At 37.6% G+C, this 17,220-nt stretch overlaps 1 long non-coding RNA gene across 1 annotated transcript; it reads right to left on the bottom strand.

Annotated features, from left to right (window-relative positions):
• Nucleotides 1-10,994: 10,994 nt before the first annotated feature.
• Nucleotides 10,995-16,288, bottom strand: LOC141379244 (uncharacterized). Its single transcript, XR_015478539.1, has 5 exons — nucleotides 15,056-16,288; nucleotides 14,860-14,965; nucleotides 14,665-14,735; nucleotides 12,138-12,322; nucleotides 10,995-11,968 (listed from the first exon to the last, which is right to left on the bottom strand). It is a non-coding gene; the product is annotated as an uncharacterized LOC141379244 (long non-coding RNA).
• Between the last annotated feature and the right edge of the window lie 932 nt (nucleotides 16,289-17,220).

The following is a 17,220-nucleotide window of genomic DNA, read 5'->3' on the forward strand; positions in this document are numbered from 1 at the left end:
CCTATAATAAATATTAGAACTCGCTCGTGGCTGTATTCTTTTATTTCTCACACACTGCACTGCACACCTACTGTAGCCACTTTATTATTTCCAGACCATCTGAAACCAAAAAATTAAATTAAATTAATAAATAAAAAACGTAAAAAATTCTGGTCAGCTATTTGAAAACGTTTATCACATATAGAAAAACAATTGGCTTACGAATATAAAGTCTAAATACTAACTAATATTAATAGATAATAACTAATAGATATCTTTAATTTACAGTCGAATATATTTAAGTAATAGCCCACACAAGGGGTAATACAGCTTTAAATAAAATAATAATAATAATATATATATATATATATATATATATATATATATATATATATATATATATATATATATATATATATGTGTGTGTGTGTGTGTGTGTGTGTGTGTGTGTGTGTGTGTGTGTGTGTGTGACTGTATATGATTTGAGTAAATGAATATTAATAATCTAATAATCATCATGTATACAATTTTTAAAAACATATAGGCTATAGCGATAGCTCTGAAATAAGGCGATCACAGCTGATTGGTCCGTGTTAACGAACATTCTATGATGACGTGCTGCTTCGAAGTCTCCACAGAACACAGATTCGAACGCTTGCAATAATATCGTTCATGTTCTGCAAAATAAGTACTGTCACAATTTAATGTGAAAATTAAAAAATTAAATAAAATTACCATCAACAGAAACAAAAGATTCCAACAAAACTATATGAAGGCAAACCAAATTTTAGCACGTATGCTGGATAATAAGCAGCAATTATGTTCCAACAGCGTTCTTGTCTCGGTCTCACGGTGTTTAAAAGGTTCAGCACCATGGAAAGCTCATCTTCTCAGTTCATTACTATGGCTCAATGTGCACACTGTATGCAGAAGTTGTATGGCAAGCCAATTAAACTTTAAATTATTCCTACAATTATGGCAAGCCATTTGAATTTTAATCGTTATGACTGATGATTATGCACTAGAGATGCTCGGATCAGCTGAAATATCACCCAAATCCGTGGGTTCACACTATTTATCCACTATTTATCCACCTTCCCGCACATATAATTTTATATAAACATTCATCACATATAGGCAAACAAAGTCTAAATACTAACTAATTCTAATAGATAATAACTAATATATATCTTTAATTATTGAGTCATATATATATATATATATATATATATATATATATATATATATATATATATATATATATATATAAATTTAATAATTTAATTATTTTTAGGCATGATGATAGGTTACAGTGGATTGTTCGTTATTACCAGTAGATTCAGTGAGCTAATCTGCGCATTTCTGATAGTACAATAATACACTAATTGTAAATTTTACATTTGTTCATAAAAACAAAAGTTTGTCTTTAGACAATAGTTTCTTAATTTTCAAAAAGATACACATAAGAAAAATAAGACATTTTTGCTATTACAAATACAGAAAAAGAAAATGTACCAAAAGCCTTAATGGCAGCTATGTTACTGTATGTTTACCTGAAATTTTTCTGTGCACTTTGCAAAAACAGAATAGCATCTATACTGTGCCAGGATTCAGGCGTTTCTGCCTCGCCTCCAAAACGCAGCAAGCTGCACTAAATGAACATTCGCTCGCACCGCTTGTTGCAAGAATGCACAAGATTCTCCTTGTAAGGCAAGTAAATAAGTGATCTTGTTTCTCCCAGAACGATTGCATACTTTCCTCTGATGACTCTTCTAACTGAAAGTTTGAACAGTACTCTTGCACTTCATCCATTATTTTGGGCGTCTCATCTTCCCATTCTGCAAAGTCCATTCTCTGCTTTTTTACTGGTCCAATGCTAATGTCAAACTACATCCACCCGTAACATAATCAAAATTAATCAGAATTTTTTTTTTGTATTACCTGACCCGCCCGACCCACCAGATTATCCACAGCACCCATGGATATAACCGCCATCCGCGTATTACTATTATGCATGACTCTCTGGACTATAAATCAGTTGCTGCTGGGTTCACATTGCACGATGGATTATTGACAGGAGGATACACACTGCATTACTACACTAAAAACAGTCACAGACAACACTTTTCTGGCTCACAAATGCAGGTGAGGTGTGATAAGGAAACAAAAATTCTGAAAATAGTATCCTGCATTTAGTATTTTTAATAATCTGTGATTAAAATGGTTTGGGCAAAAAAAGAAAAAGGATTAGTAGGAAATGGTCGTGGAGATGCAGGGTAGGGTTGGGCATTCTGCAAAGTGAGAGAGAAAAAAAAAAGAGTTGGAGGCTAATAAATAATAATATTTCTTCTTTGTTTCTGTTTCGTGTTATTGTGAAGTTAACTTATTCTGATAATGTAGTCTATAACTAGGTATTTTTAGGTACTAACTAGTTACTTTTTTTTTCAGGATGTGCGCATGTGCACCTGAAGGGAACAAGATCATGACACCAATCTCTTTTGTCTGTTTCTGAAGGACATGATCAGATGTCATTCTCTCTATAAAACTACCATAAGAATCAATCACTTGCATGTCACCTAATTTCATCTTCTGAATATTGTCACGTGCAACTGTGCTTATAACGAGATGAGACATCTCGTTCTCCAGGGAGTTTCATATAGGTTTTCTGAGGTAAACATACTGCAAAAAGAGTGCAATGTTTTTTTCACCACAGTAAAAATTTTGTTGTTTAAAGTTTGAAAGAGATGTCTGAAGTAAGGTTATGTTTGTGCCAACAGAACTGTATGTTTTTGTTAGCAGAAAGTTGCTAGGTAGCAGAGGCACACCAAGACAAAGGCATGTGAAAAAGATGTGTGAACTGAAATGCATACGGTTAAGGCAAAAATACTCAAAACTCTTTTGTTTTTGTAGTTTTAATGAAATAAAAATAAATTGTGCACATGTTTAGGAAAATTCAGGGTACTATATTTATATAAATTTTAGTTTTTAAAAAAGATTAAATTACAAAAACTGTCAAAATGACTTCCTCTGAAGTATTGGAAGTAGAGATTTCAGGCTTTGTTTAGATTTCTCATGTCTTTGAGGCAAGTATTAGCTGAGATTTCAGTGTGTTTGCTGACCCCAAAGGGTTCATAACAATGAACATAAAGAACATGCGTCTGGACTGAGCTCCTCCTCCAGAGAATCTTCAGTCTAAAGCGATCAATAATTGGCTCCTTTATCAGAGCTGTAAACTCACTAACTAGGGGTGAAAAAGGTGACACTGTCAACACTGAATATACGGACTGCACAACACTGGATAAATGCTATCACTTTTATGTATTAAAAAGTGAATTCCTGATATCAGCAATGATTTCAATACTGCCAAAATAAATTCATCAAAAATTGTGTTTTTTTTTTAGATTTAAGTGACATTTTCTCTATTCATATTTTTTTCAGTGATATCTAATACATGTGAACTAGTGTGTCAAGAATAATCTTAAAACAGCCCAAACTTGGTTGGATTTAGCTGGTTGACTAGATTGGTTTTAGGGTTTTTTCCAGCCTGATCTCACGAGACAACGCAAGTATTTTATGTTATGCCAGTGGCTAATTCGTACGAGTTCAGTCGTACGAAATTGTACAATTTTAAAAAGGAGGCGTGGCACCTAACCCCAACCCTAACCCCAACCGTCATTAGGGGATGAGCAAATCGTACTAAAATGTATAAATTAGATTGTACAAATTAATACGAATTAGCCACTAAATGAAAAAGTTACGAATTGCCGTGAGATTGTGTTTGTTGTTTTCACACCTGCTTTATTTAGTTTGGTTGAATCGCAGTAATGTTGGTTTTCCCTCTTGTTGCGATTCGTTTTGGGCAGGTGTGAATATAGCAATCGCACTCGAGTGCGCACCAAATGCGGAACAAAAAGCATACTGAGACCTCCTTGAATAGGAGGTCTTGGTACACTTTCAAACATACCCTGGAGTGGTTCGTTTGTGGTAAGAACATGATCCGAACTAAAATAGACCCAACCACAAAAAAGTACTGCACCTTTTTGGACTTACCTAGCTGCCGTAGTCCGATGTGGAGGAAAATTATTTGTTGACAGCACTTACCTACCTACCTTCTGTTTATCTATTTTAAACAAACAGAGAGAGAGAGAGAGAGAGAGAGAGAGAGAGAGAGAGAGAGGAAAAACATTACCTGATAATACCGTTGGTATTATTTCTGGAAGAAAACAGAGCATTTTGGAAACGCTGATGAAGCCGTTTTTATTCTAAAACGCTGCTGCTCCATCTCAGTGTGGATGGGGGAAAACGGAGACATCTGATAACGGAGACATCTGATAACTGTTGTGATTGTATGTAATGACGTGTGTGAACACTAGATGGCATCAGAGGTTTGTAAGGGTTCATGTGATGAGAGAGAGTTAGAATGAGACAGCATGAGGCTGCAGACAGAACTGAAATAAAGAATACACTTGTTCCAACTTGGCATCCTTATTATAAGACACGAACATGACATGGTACCAGGAGTAAACTGTGAAAGTCAACATGGAACTGAAACCGCCAGAAAGCTTGAAACTAGTGGGAAATGTTGACGATAACTGGCGCACCTTCAAACAGCAGTTCCACCTTTATGTTGCAGCGATGGGACTCGAGACGAAGCCAGATGCTAGAAAGGTAGCGTTGCTGCTAACAATTGCTGGGCCACAGGCCATAGAAGTATATAACACGTTCGTGTTTGATAACCCTGGTGATGGTGACAAGTTAGATGCGGTGCTGAGCAAATTTGACGCTCACTGTTCTCCGAAGAAGAACGAGACGTACGAGAGATATGTGTTTCGGTCTCGCACACAGCGGGGAAATGAGTCCTTTGATAGCTTCCTGACAGATTTGCGGTTAAAGGCGCAATCCTGCAACTTCGCGACGCTGAAGGACTCCATGATCCGGGATCAGATTGTTTTCGGTGTGGAGGATAATAAAGTCAGGGAAAGGCTACTACGAGAGACTGAGCTGACGCTGGCGGGAGCTATTAAGATATGCCAGGCGAGTGAGTTGTCACACAAACATGTGAAGACGTTCAGTGAGATGTCTGCAGTAGCTTCAGCACAAGTGAGTGACGGTGCGGCAGTAGTTGGAGCAGTAAAATATCAGCAGAAAAGACGCACACAGACCCGGCGGGCACAGCAGCCGGAGGAAACGATGTACAGCTGTAAGCGATGCGGCTCGCGGCACAAGCCCAGACAGTGTCCAGCTTTTGGTAAGGTATGCTCCTGCTGCCAAGGCAAGAATCATTTTGCTAAACAGTGTTTCTCAAAACGAAAAGAGAGCTTGAGAGGAAAAACTGTAAACTTAGTTGAGGAGCCTGATCTCAGTGATACATTCTTTGTTGGACTAGTAAATTGTGAAAATGAACGAGAAAATAATACAGACAAAGAAAATAAAGATGAAAGTGAAGATAAATGGATGTCTCCAATACTGATAAATGGAGCTATAGTCAACATGAGATTGGACACTGGTGCAAAAGCGAACCTCATAAACATGAATGACATAAAAGCAATGGAAAATAAGCCACACATAAAGAAGAAAGAATCTGGATTAAAAGATTACAACGGGCGGCCAATTAAATGTTTGGGTACATGCAGGTTGAGTGCCACAGTAAAAGGAAAAGTACACCACCTGTTCTTCTTCGTTGTGAATGAGGGACGTGAATCACTTCTTGGTGACAGAGCCTGTGAAGCATTGGGGCTGGTAAAAAGGGTGTTTTGTGTAAGCCCACCCAAAAGCCCAGCAAATAACTCTGTGGACACAATAATCCAGAAATTTGCTGATCTGTTCAAAGGGTTTGGTGTTTTGCCCTTCACATATAAAATACAGTTGAAGGAAGATGCTCATCCAGTTGTGCACGCAGCGCGTAGAGTTCCAGCACCATTGAAGGATGGCCTAAAGAAGGAGTTGGACAGAATGATCAGGTTGGGAGTGATCAAAAAGGTTAATGAGCCTACAGACTGGGTCAATTCAATGGTTATCACAAAGAAAAAGAATGGTGAGCTGAGAATATGTTTGGATCCTAAAGACTTAAATGAGAGCATAAAGCGTGAACACTATCAAATACCCACACGTGAAGAAATCACCAGTGAAATGTCAGGTGCCAGGTACTTCACAAAGCTGGATGCCTCACAAGGATTCTGGCAGCTGCGACTGGATGAAAACAGCACAAAGTACTGTACCTTTAATACTCCCTTCGGCAGATACTGTTTTCTCAGACTGCCTTTTGGAATAAAGTCAGCACCTGAAATATTCCACAAAGCTATGGAACAGATCATTGAGGGTTTAGAAGGAGTTCGAGTCTATATTGATGACATCATCATATGGGGATCCACAGCTCAAGAACACAGCGAGAGACTGTGCAGAGTGATGGAGCGCATACAAAAGTATGGACTAAAACTCAACAAAAGTAAGTGTGAGTTTGGCGTGGAGGAAATCCTTTTCCTAGGAGACAAGCTTTCTGCTCGTGGTGTTCAACCGGACCAGGATAAAATACATGCAATACAGAACATGCCAAGGCCCACTGACAAGACAGGTGTGCTTCGCATCATGGGGATGGTCAATTTCATAGGCAAATTCATTCCCAATCTAACAGCGAAGACATCATGTATACGTGAGCTTCTGCACAGAGACAGTGAGTTTAAATGGACAGCTAAACATGAGAATGAGTGGCAGCAACTTAAGAACACACTCACCACAGCACCTGTATTGTCATTTTATGACCACACCAAGAGGATCAAACTATCTACAGATGCTTCCAAAGATGGCATCGGGGCTGTTTTACTCCAGGCTGAAGGAGAGCACTGGAAACCGGTAGCGTATGCTTCTAGGGCTATGACCAAAACTGAATGCCGATACGCTCAGATTGAAAAAGAGTGTTTGGGGCTGGCGTATGGTTTGGAACGCTTTCATAGCTATGTGTATGGACTGCCATCTTTCACGGCTGAGACTGATCACCGACCACTAGTCTCCATCATCAAAAAGAATCTGAACGAAATGTCTCCACGGATACAGCGTTTAATGATGAAGATGCAGAGGTATGATTTTGAACTAATTTATACTCCAGGAAAAAACCTAGTCCTTGCGGATGCTCTATCCAGGGCAACTGCAGGCAACAGTGTGAGTACAACTGACGAAGACATACAATGTCACGTAAATATGGTGTCAGCTGCACTGCCTGTGTCAGACACAAAGTCGAGCCAGATTGTGGAGGCTACAGCAAAGGATGTGGAGTTGCAGCATGTCATGAGAAACATGGATGAGGGATGGCCAGTTGGTGCATCTCCACAATTTTATCACATCAGAGGAGAGCTCAGTGCTGTGGATGGTCTGCTTTTAAAAAAGGGCAGGATTGTCATTCCGCAGGCTTTGAGAATGGACATGTTGCACAGGATACATGAAGGTCATCTCGGCATCGAAAAATGCAAAAGGAGAGCAAGAGAGACAGTTTTCTGGCCTGGAATTAACAAAGACATTGAAACACTCATAAGTAAATGTGAAACATGTCAGAAACACAGAAGCAAGCAAAGCAAAGAGCCAATGGTGTTAGCCGAGTTTCCGACTGCACCATGGCATAAAGTAGGAATGGACTTGTTTCATCTTAGAAGTAAGGACTATTTAGTGGTAATTGATTACTACTCAAACTACCCCGAGATGGCGCTATTGACAAACTTAACATCAACCTGTGTCATAACACATGCCAAGTCAATCTTCGCCAGGCATGGCATTCCACAAATTGTGGTGAGTGACAATGGTCCATGCTTCAATTGCAAAGAATGGCAGAAGTTTGCAGCACAGTATGACTTCAAGCATATAACATCAAGTCCGCATTATGCACAGTCAAATGGTCAAGCGGAAAAAGGGGTCCACATTCTGAAGCAGCTCTTAAAGAAAGCAGCTGACAGTGACTCGGACCCGTACCTGGCTCTATTGAGCTACAGAGCATCACCTCTTCAGTGCGGTTTCTCACCAGCTGAACTGTTGATGAAGAGAAAACTTCGGACAACATTACCAAGTCATACAAGTGACAAACTGAAGCAAAAGAATCCTGCCAAGATTGAACATAACTGGCAAAAACAGAAAATGAAGCAAAAGTCCTTTTATGACAGGACCACAAAACATCTCTCACCTTTGACATCTAACAACCAAGTCAGAGTAGAGGATGCTGACGGATGGAGCACAAAAGCAACTGTTCTGCAAGAAGTAGCTCCAAGATCCTATACAGTGAAAACTGATGATGGACAAATCCTCAGGCGTAATCGTCGCAGTTTGCTAAAAACACAACAAGAAACTGGTGGAGAGCCAAGTGTGACCTGTGGTGAACCTGAGACAATTCACACACCTGTTATTGGTGGTGACACTGACACACACACACCTACTCCTGAGTTGAGAAGGTCCACCAGAGAAGTTAGAAAGCCTAATAGACTGAATTTATAGTGGGTAAATGAAAGATAAGACATTTAAATAGTTTACATGTTAAACCTTTTGAACATAAGGTATGTTGGGTTGAATTTATGTTAAAACTGAGAAAATGCATATTCATTGTTATGAAAATATAGGGTCTTACTGAAGGAGAAATGGATAAATTCACTGACAAAAGATGTAAAAGTTCATGTTAATGTTTTGCCTGAGAAAAAGGGGGATGTTGTGATTGTATGTAATGACGTGTGTGAACACTAGATGGCATCAGAGGTTTGTAAGGGTTCATGTGATGAGAGAGAGTTAGAATGAGACAGCATGAGGCTGCAGACAGAACTGAAATAAAGAATACACTTGTTCCAACTTGGCATCCTTATTATAAGACACGAACATGACAATAACGGAGGCGGGGCTGCCGACATTCACCTCTCTGATTGGGGCTTTTTCCTCAATATTAAGTAGCCTACACACACAGTTCAGTCCTGCATCCTCTCCTTGTAAGTTCAGGCTTCGCAAGTTTGATATGGCAAACAGACTCCCGAGGACATGTCAGGTAAATCTTCAAAGGGAGCAGTACTTTATAACCTTATTCACATCATCCTGGTTACGTTGTTTCACAATATCTTAATAATAAAATGAAAACATGATAAAAGGAACTCCTATTTTCATTTTGATATTAACAACTTAACAGACAGCAGAAATGTTGAGGCGTTGTGCTGCATATATGAGCGTCATCTTCACTGTGTGCGTATTCATAACAAAACGGAGCCTATAACATAACTGCCTCCTTTCATTTTCAGTAAAAATACAAAACATATCCTCTCTTTTGCTGAATATCAGTTTTAATAATCAATAGTGGTCATTATAAAAGTATAACGTACAATAAGTTTATACATTAAAGGAATAAACGCAAGCGATCAGTCAATATACAGAATGTACGTGGTTCCATTAATTATTACCTTATCTTTGCGCTCAGCCAGAACACGTTACCTGAGAACAATAATAGATTCAAAAGACAAAACTCGGGGAATAAGTCATTAGATACAGACAACAAGATGAATGAAATATCACGTTTAACAAATATAGTGAGATTAGATCCAGCGAGAGATTCTTTATGAATACTCCGAGCACAGCTCTCCTCTGGGTAGAAATGCTGCAGCGCATGCCAGTGTGTGTGTGTGTGGTCACGTGATGTTTGTTTTCAGTGTTTTGGTGTGGACGGAGAGCTGTACAGAAACGCTGGGTGAAACGCTAGTGTGGAAGCGGATCGTTTTCATTCTAAAACGCCGTTTTAAAACTAAAACGCACTAGTGTAAACGGGACCTTAGTCACTTCCAAGCTGGTTAGCTGGTCCTAGTTGGTGTAAGCTGGTACTCTAGCTGGTTTGGACAGGTCTTGTCAATCAGCTAAAACCATCTTGTTTTTATTTTTCATGCACTTTTACTTAATGTAAATGTCTTGCCAAGTTGCCATATTAAAAGCCAAGGTAACTAGTGTTATTCCATCTATTTCTGATGTCAAGAATAGTCATTTTAAATAGTGACAGAAACCTCACAAATTTTTGCATTCAGATACTTATTTAACGTTAAAAAGGCTTGCCATGATTAAAAGTATAGGTCGGCTTGCCATCGCAGGTCCGCCATAAACAATCGCGTCGGAGCTCCATATATCACTACTAAGGACGCTCCAGTGCCATCGGTCGTATTGTGCTGGGTGGGCTAACTGGCGTCATTATTGAATTTATTGGCACTCTTGAGTACTGCGCTGTATTGTCGACACGCCCTCTGCTCCGGCTACACATAAAGACAGCCACTATATTTCACACACAACACACACGTTGAACAGTGTTAAGATATTGTATTGATTCAAGTCTAACGGGAAGTAAATTACCATAGTACACCAGCGGATGCTGCCAGGTAAGGATCAGATGAATTAATCAGGCACATCGCCCTCAAAAAATACTTTAGAAAAGATAAATCTGCTAGACTTTGACGCATAAGCACCAGCGTTGACTGCCACGAGTTTATGCCTCGGGTTTAAAACTTCTCATGTTGTTTGGGATTGGCCACTGCAACAGATGGCGTCAAACCGTCGATTTAAGTGGGCTGTCGAATTGACTTCAATAACCCAGATAGCAAAATACACTCGGGCCAGTTCCGGCTAGATTGTCGCCTGCCGGAGACTAACCCCTCGGCCCAACTTCGGCTGCCGGACTCGGGCCGGATGCCTGTGGACTCACTGCCCGATTCCGGCCCGAATCAAGCGGGCCAGATGCGGCGGCCGTAAGCGAGCCGACGCTGCGCATCCGCGCCGGAATCGGCGCGAGGGTAATGTGCGCTGCGGCCCGGAGCTGGCGCGACTCCGTATTTATACACCTTATAAAACCTTTTGGTATTACATTGGTACTTGATATATGGTATTACAACCATTTGAATTTATATAACAGCAAACACAGGCTATAATGTAAACACAAAGTGTAAGCACTGCGTTTAACCTTTGAATAAAGTGCAAACTGCATACATATTCTGTAACGAAAATAATCAGACAAATGACAAAATAAATAAATGTTAAACGTTTATTGATTGCATGAAAAAAATAGTACTAAAATTTTATAAACAATTTTGTAGTGCACAAGAATATCAATATAAAAACAACAATAAAACAACACAATAAAGACACACAGAAAGATTTAAACAAAAACTCTAAAAATTACACACAAACACAGATGTTTTTAAAACAACCCTGTTTTCCCAATAGACTTGAATTAAAAATTTGTAAAAAAACAGCTAAATTTTAAATAAACCTAAATATAGAAACCAATTTAAGATATAGCAAGAAACATCTTAAAAATACCAATGACAATCCGTAAAATATCCAAGTCAAACTTGTAAAAAGTACTGCAGAATTCTGAAGAAACATCTTGAAACATTTTTAATAAAACATTAAAATAATAATAAACAAACAAACATATATATATATATATATATATATATATATATATATATATATATATATATATATATATATATATATATATATAAAATTGCAGAAGTATAAAGTCAAACTTTTTTTTTAAATAAACTTGAACAAAATCAATTGCACAAACAGCAAGACATGAGTGAGATGATTATGCATTTCATATATATACATGTCTTGTGCAATTTTTTATTTATAATTTTATTTGTATTACGTTTATTAAAAATGTATCAAGATGTTTCTTTAGAATTTGGCGCACACACATACATACCATACATATATACACACACACACACACACACACATATATATATATACATATACATATATATATATAAATGCAAATGAAAGAAACCAATTGTTCAAGTATCAGGGAACATCCTAATACACTTAAAATGTTGTTTAAAAAATAAAACAAAATAGTGATGTAGACATTTGACACATTAGCTTTCTCTTCTTTCTTCCTCCATCACTGTCAGGGGCAAGTTGTAGCTACCTTGTAATGCATTTTTCCACTTCTTTATCAGTGGCGTGGTATGGACATTTGTCCTCACTCCATCTGTGATTAAAAGATAAACAGATAATTAGTAGTGAACAAGTACTAATGTAAAAAAAAAAAAAAGAAAAAATTAGGAAAAAAGTAGGCTACCTACGAAGCAAAAAAAAAAACAATAAAAAAGAACAAATAAACTTAAAACACTTTGAAATTAGCAAGAGCTTGAACTTACCAGTTTCTTCATTTGTTCGGGCTGCTCCTTTAGTTGATTTTCAAGCTTTTCCAAATCAAATTGGCCAAAGGACGGTCAAATGTGTTTACATCTGGAATTTCATCACGTCTGTTTTGGTTTTGTGAGAATCAGGACCAGCTGCTGCTTCATGACGTTGCATGATTTTAAAACTTCAGTCAGTCGTGCTAAAAAAGAAAAATAACAGATTACCGTATTTTCCGCACTATAAAGCGCACCGGATTATAAGACGCAGTCTCAATTACGGGGTCTATTTCTGTACTTGACCCATACATAAGGCGCACCGTATTATAAGGCGCACGCTAAAATACACTGTCTGCAAAAAAGGTAATGGAAGCAAAACAGTTAACATAGTTTAGTTGAACTTTATTGTACTAGCTATTTAACAATACACTCACATTAATATTTTTTTCAATCAGTCTTCTCCCAAAAATCCATCAAAGTCCTCATCTTCTGTGTCTGAATTGAACAGCTGGGCAGTTTCGTCATCAAACACGCCGGGTTCTCTCTCATCATTGTCGGAGTCAGTCTCATTGCCGGGTGGCTGTTCCGGCTTTTGCGAAAGCTCGGACAACAGTTAAAGCAGACACCCTTGCCCAGGCATCCACAATCCATTCACATATGGTGGCGTAACTCGCCCGGCATGCTTACCAGTCTTAGTAAAAGTGTGTTCGCCGTCTGTCATCCATTGCTCCCACGCAGCTCGCAACTTCACTTTAAACGCCGTCTACACCAATATCCAGCGGTTGAAGTTCTTTTGTTAGTCCTCCCGGAATGACAGCAAGCTCCGAATTCATTCAAGTTGGTCTTCTAACTGTGGCCACCTTGCTTTGTTCCCGCGGAAACTCCGTTTCGTCTTCTTAACTCGGCGCAGTTCATTTTCTTGTTTCCTCCACTTCCGAACCATAGATTCATTTATGTAGAATTGTTTCGCAGCTGCTCTATTCCCATTTACAACCGCGTGACTAGTAGCTTGTAGTTTGAAGTGTTCCTCGTAAAAATGTCTCTTCACTGGTGCCATTTTCGGAGATCATTAAACATATGTGGTTTTGATTGATTTATTGATGCTGCATACGGAGTGTGCGTTTTACGTGTCGGCGGGAAATGCTCCGACAGCCAATCAAGCGGAGCGCTTTCCGAAATCACACAACATTTTTACAGATTTTTGAACTCCGTGCACACATAAAGCGCACCGGATTATTAGGCGCATGGCCGTTTTTTAACAAAATTTAAGGCTTTTAGGTGCGCCTTATAGTGCGGAAAATACGGTAGTATAAATCAACCTGTAGCTTATTCTCATACAACTTCTGTAAATACAACAGTGGGTTAGACACTGCTGATATTCTCTAGTTGATCTTTACTGTCTAGCTGCATTAAACCTTAACAAATTTACTGATGTCTTCAATTCTTACAAAGACATCACGAGATGCAATAAGTTCTGTCTTGATCTCAAACTGCACTAGAACAAAGACTGTAAATGTTCATAGGTGTACCGCAGGAGTGTCCAAACTTTTTGGGCCGAGGGCCAGATGCAAAAAAACAAACGTTGTCGCGGGCCAAATTTTACATACATCACACAGACACATGTATATGTATATGTATATATATATATATATATAGACACATGTATATGTATATATATATATATTTCCCCAATTTCTGTTTAACGGAGAGTTAAACATTTTTTCCACACATTTCTAAACATATTAGTTTTAGTAACTCATTTCTAATAACTGATTTATTTTATCTTTGCCATGATGACAGTAAATAATATTTGACTAGATATTTTTCAAGACACTTCTATACAGCTTAAAGTGACATTTAAAGGCTTAACTAGGTTAATCAAGTTAACTAGTCAAGTTAAGGTAATTAGGCAAGTTATTTTATAACAATGGTTTGTTCTGAAGACTTAAGGGGCTAATAATTTTGACCTTAAAATGGTTCATGAAAAAATTTTAACCGCTTTTTATTCTAGCCGAAATAAAACATAAGTCTTTCTCCAAAAGAAAAAATATTATCAGACATACTGTAAAAATGTTCTTGCTCTGTTAAACATCATTTGGGAAATATTTAAAAAAGAAGAAATAAATCAATGAGGGGCTAATAATTCAGACTTCAACTGTGTGTAGATAGATAGATAGATAGATAGATAGATAGATAGATAGATAGATAGATAGATAGATAGATAGATAGATAGATAGATAGATAGATAGATAGATAGATAGATAGATAGATAGATAGATAGATAGATCATAACAAGAACTGCTGCTTAATTGAATGCATGTAATAGCGACACCCGGTGGTTATTTATTGAATTACGTTCATTTTTGTATAGCGGGCCAGATTCTATTGATATTTATAAAAAGCCTCGCGGGCCGTAGTTTAGACACGCCTGGTGTACTGGAATGTACAGTATCTGTGCATCTTGATGGTGGTCTTAAGATTTCTGCCATAGTCATTGATGGTGATGGTACTTGTGGTGCTGCATTGATTTCTGAAATCTTCATACCTGCCTTTTATCCAGCCTCTTTGTTCCAAGTAATTTTTCTTCATCATGGTATAGATGTGTCTATACTGTCCCTTAATCAGATACATTTACAAAACAAAACATCACTTTAGTATAGTGCCAGGGCAAAACTCACAGGTTGTAATAGATCAATGACATTATGTTGACAGTATGTGTTTAAAATAATTGCAAACAAACCTGTTCTGTCTTTAGATGTATGACAGGCGATCATCATCCTCATCTGTCTACCAGTCAGAAATCACAGTTGCGTGTGGATGTTTGAGTCGAGCTTCGTCATGTGCATCTATAATAAAACATCACATTGTTGTTAACCTCCTGTAAAGAAAAGTTCAAATCCTGAAATACTATCAAAGTTAATTAATGCATATAATACCTTTAGTGTAAATAATCAGTACACTGAAGATTGCACAAGATTTATTCGGAGATTCATGCAGAGTGACAGCCTTATGAATCTGAGACATAGATTTGTAAGATGGTCAAGCACATGCATTATTCTGTACCCATGAAGATTAACCTACCATTGTGAAAAATGTTTGATGATGATAGGCAATAACAATAAACCATTTCAGCTGTTTGTGAAGCAATTAGTAATGTAATGTCTGAAAAGCTCAATCTATGTTGAAAATATATCAGCAGTTTACAGCTTATAAAGGACTTTTAGCACACAACTATAACATGCCTATTCACGTTCAAAAGAGTGTGCCATTGACTTCTTTGGTCGTGATGTGCTGCAAAATGATCTCACTAACCTTTGTTAAACAAGAACAATAAGACTTAACCAACAACTATTGTTACCCATTCATTTAAATCAGAATTTATCACTGTCAATAACATAAAAAACAAACAAAAAAAAACATCAAAATCTGCTTTAAGACGTTCAGTTTTACATTAACTGACCATTACAGCTTGAACAAAAGATATAATTGATTCACAAAGGCTAGCACATATGAATTAAAGTGCATAGTAATATATTTCTCTTGGATAATTTAAAGAGAATAGTAAACAGTCGAGTTTCGATCATTTTTCGTGACTAACTGCATAAACAAGATAAACAATAATATTTTATTAATCCAAAACGATTAGTTTTTATTTACACATAATCACAGAATTAATACTGTTGGATAAGTATACGCCTGTACAATGATTTTTTCAACATCCACGGTACTTTATAATGGTAAATCAGGAAAAAAATACGTTTTGCCTTGTTAGTTAATGGATTCGTCTACAGAAACTTTCTTTAACGCAAAGTTAGCATACAAACAAATTCGTTTCATGTTTCTTTAAAATAATTAAAATAGTATTCAGTTACTACACACGTTACAATCTAACATTGTGTAAAAGGAAAAGGAACTTTCAGCCGTGTTTGTAACTGTTAGCGTTAGCATACATTAGCTCCAGTCGTGTTTCTTAAAGCAAGTTACATTTCGTATCAAACTGTTTTAAATTACTAAACGCTGTTACAACCAAACACCGTGGAAATGTTTTAAGCTCTAAATTCGCTAATTATACAGAACACAAGCAGTAAAAAGCTTACCTTTCTGACCGGAATCCACGTGAAATCTTTGAAAAACCAAACTTTTTCTTCTTGTGATCTTTGTGCCATGGTGGTTGACAACCAGCTTTTTGGAGCATTACCGCCACCGTCTGGATTGGAGTTTGGATCAGGAGTTTAGTAACGCATGTGTTTATTATGAAACCAACTTCTGCTTAAAAAAAAACAGTCAGCACAGGAGCGTGCTATCTCAAAAATAAGCGAATTTTACATAGTTTTTCTCTAGATGACATGTATAATCTATTTATAAATAATATTGTTTTGTTTGCGTCTAAACATTGCGACCATCCACACTAAATATTCTTTTTTTTTTTTTTTGCTATCGTACCATGAATATTTTCTCAAATTATCATTAAACGTGGAGCTAACAGATTACTAGATAAAATAAGAACTTAATCGGTTGCCATCAGCCGAGTCCTTGCCAGAAGCGGCCAGAATATGGTTGACCGGAATCGGGCCAGTGCTTTACAGCCGCATCACAACCGCATGTGCGCGAGCAAGCTGCGGGCCGCACTCGGCCCGGATAACACTCGCCGATGCCGAGTCGGAGTCGGAGCTCGGGCCGATTACTGCCTGCTATCTGGGAATTGACTTGCTCGAGAGACGCAACAGAGATGAAATCTCACTAATTAATTATAGCACAGTCTGTCTGGACACAATATTCATTAACACGGACCATATAAGCTTGGCGCCAAATGTAGACAAACCCAAGCGTCAGGTTAAATGTGTGGATTTCCATATAAATATGGACAAATGTAAAAAATAATTACAATTTTTTTTTTACATAATATGTTTGATTTATTTAATAAGTTAAAGGGATAGTTAACCCAAAAATGACAATTTCCTTACCATTTAATTACACTCAGTGGTTCAAAAACTTTCTGCAATGTTTACTTTTTTTTCTGTTGAACACAAAACAATATTCTGAATAATTCTGAAGATATTGTTATTGGTGTAGGAACAAAACAAGGCTAGGAGTTTTTTCA

This window comes from Danio rerio, chromosome 2, assembly GCF_052040795.2.
Source record: "Danio rerio strain M-AB ecotype USA chromosome 2, GRCz13ab, whole genome shotgun sequence".
In the NCBI taxonomy this organism is placed as follows: domain Eukaryota; kingdom Metazoa; phylum Chordata; class Actinopteri; order Cypriniformes; family Danionidae; genus Danio; species Danio rerio.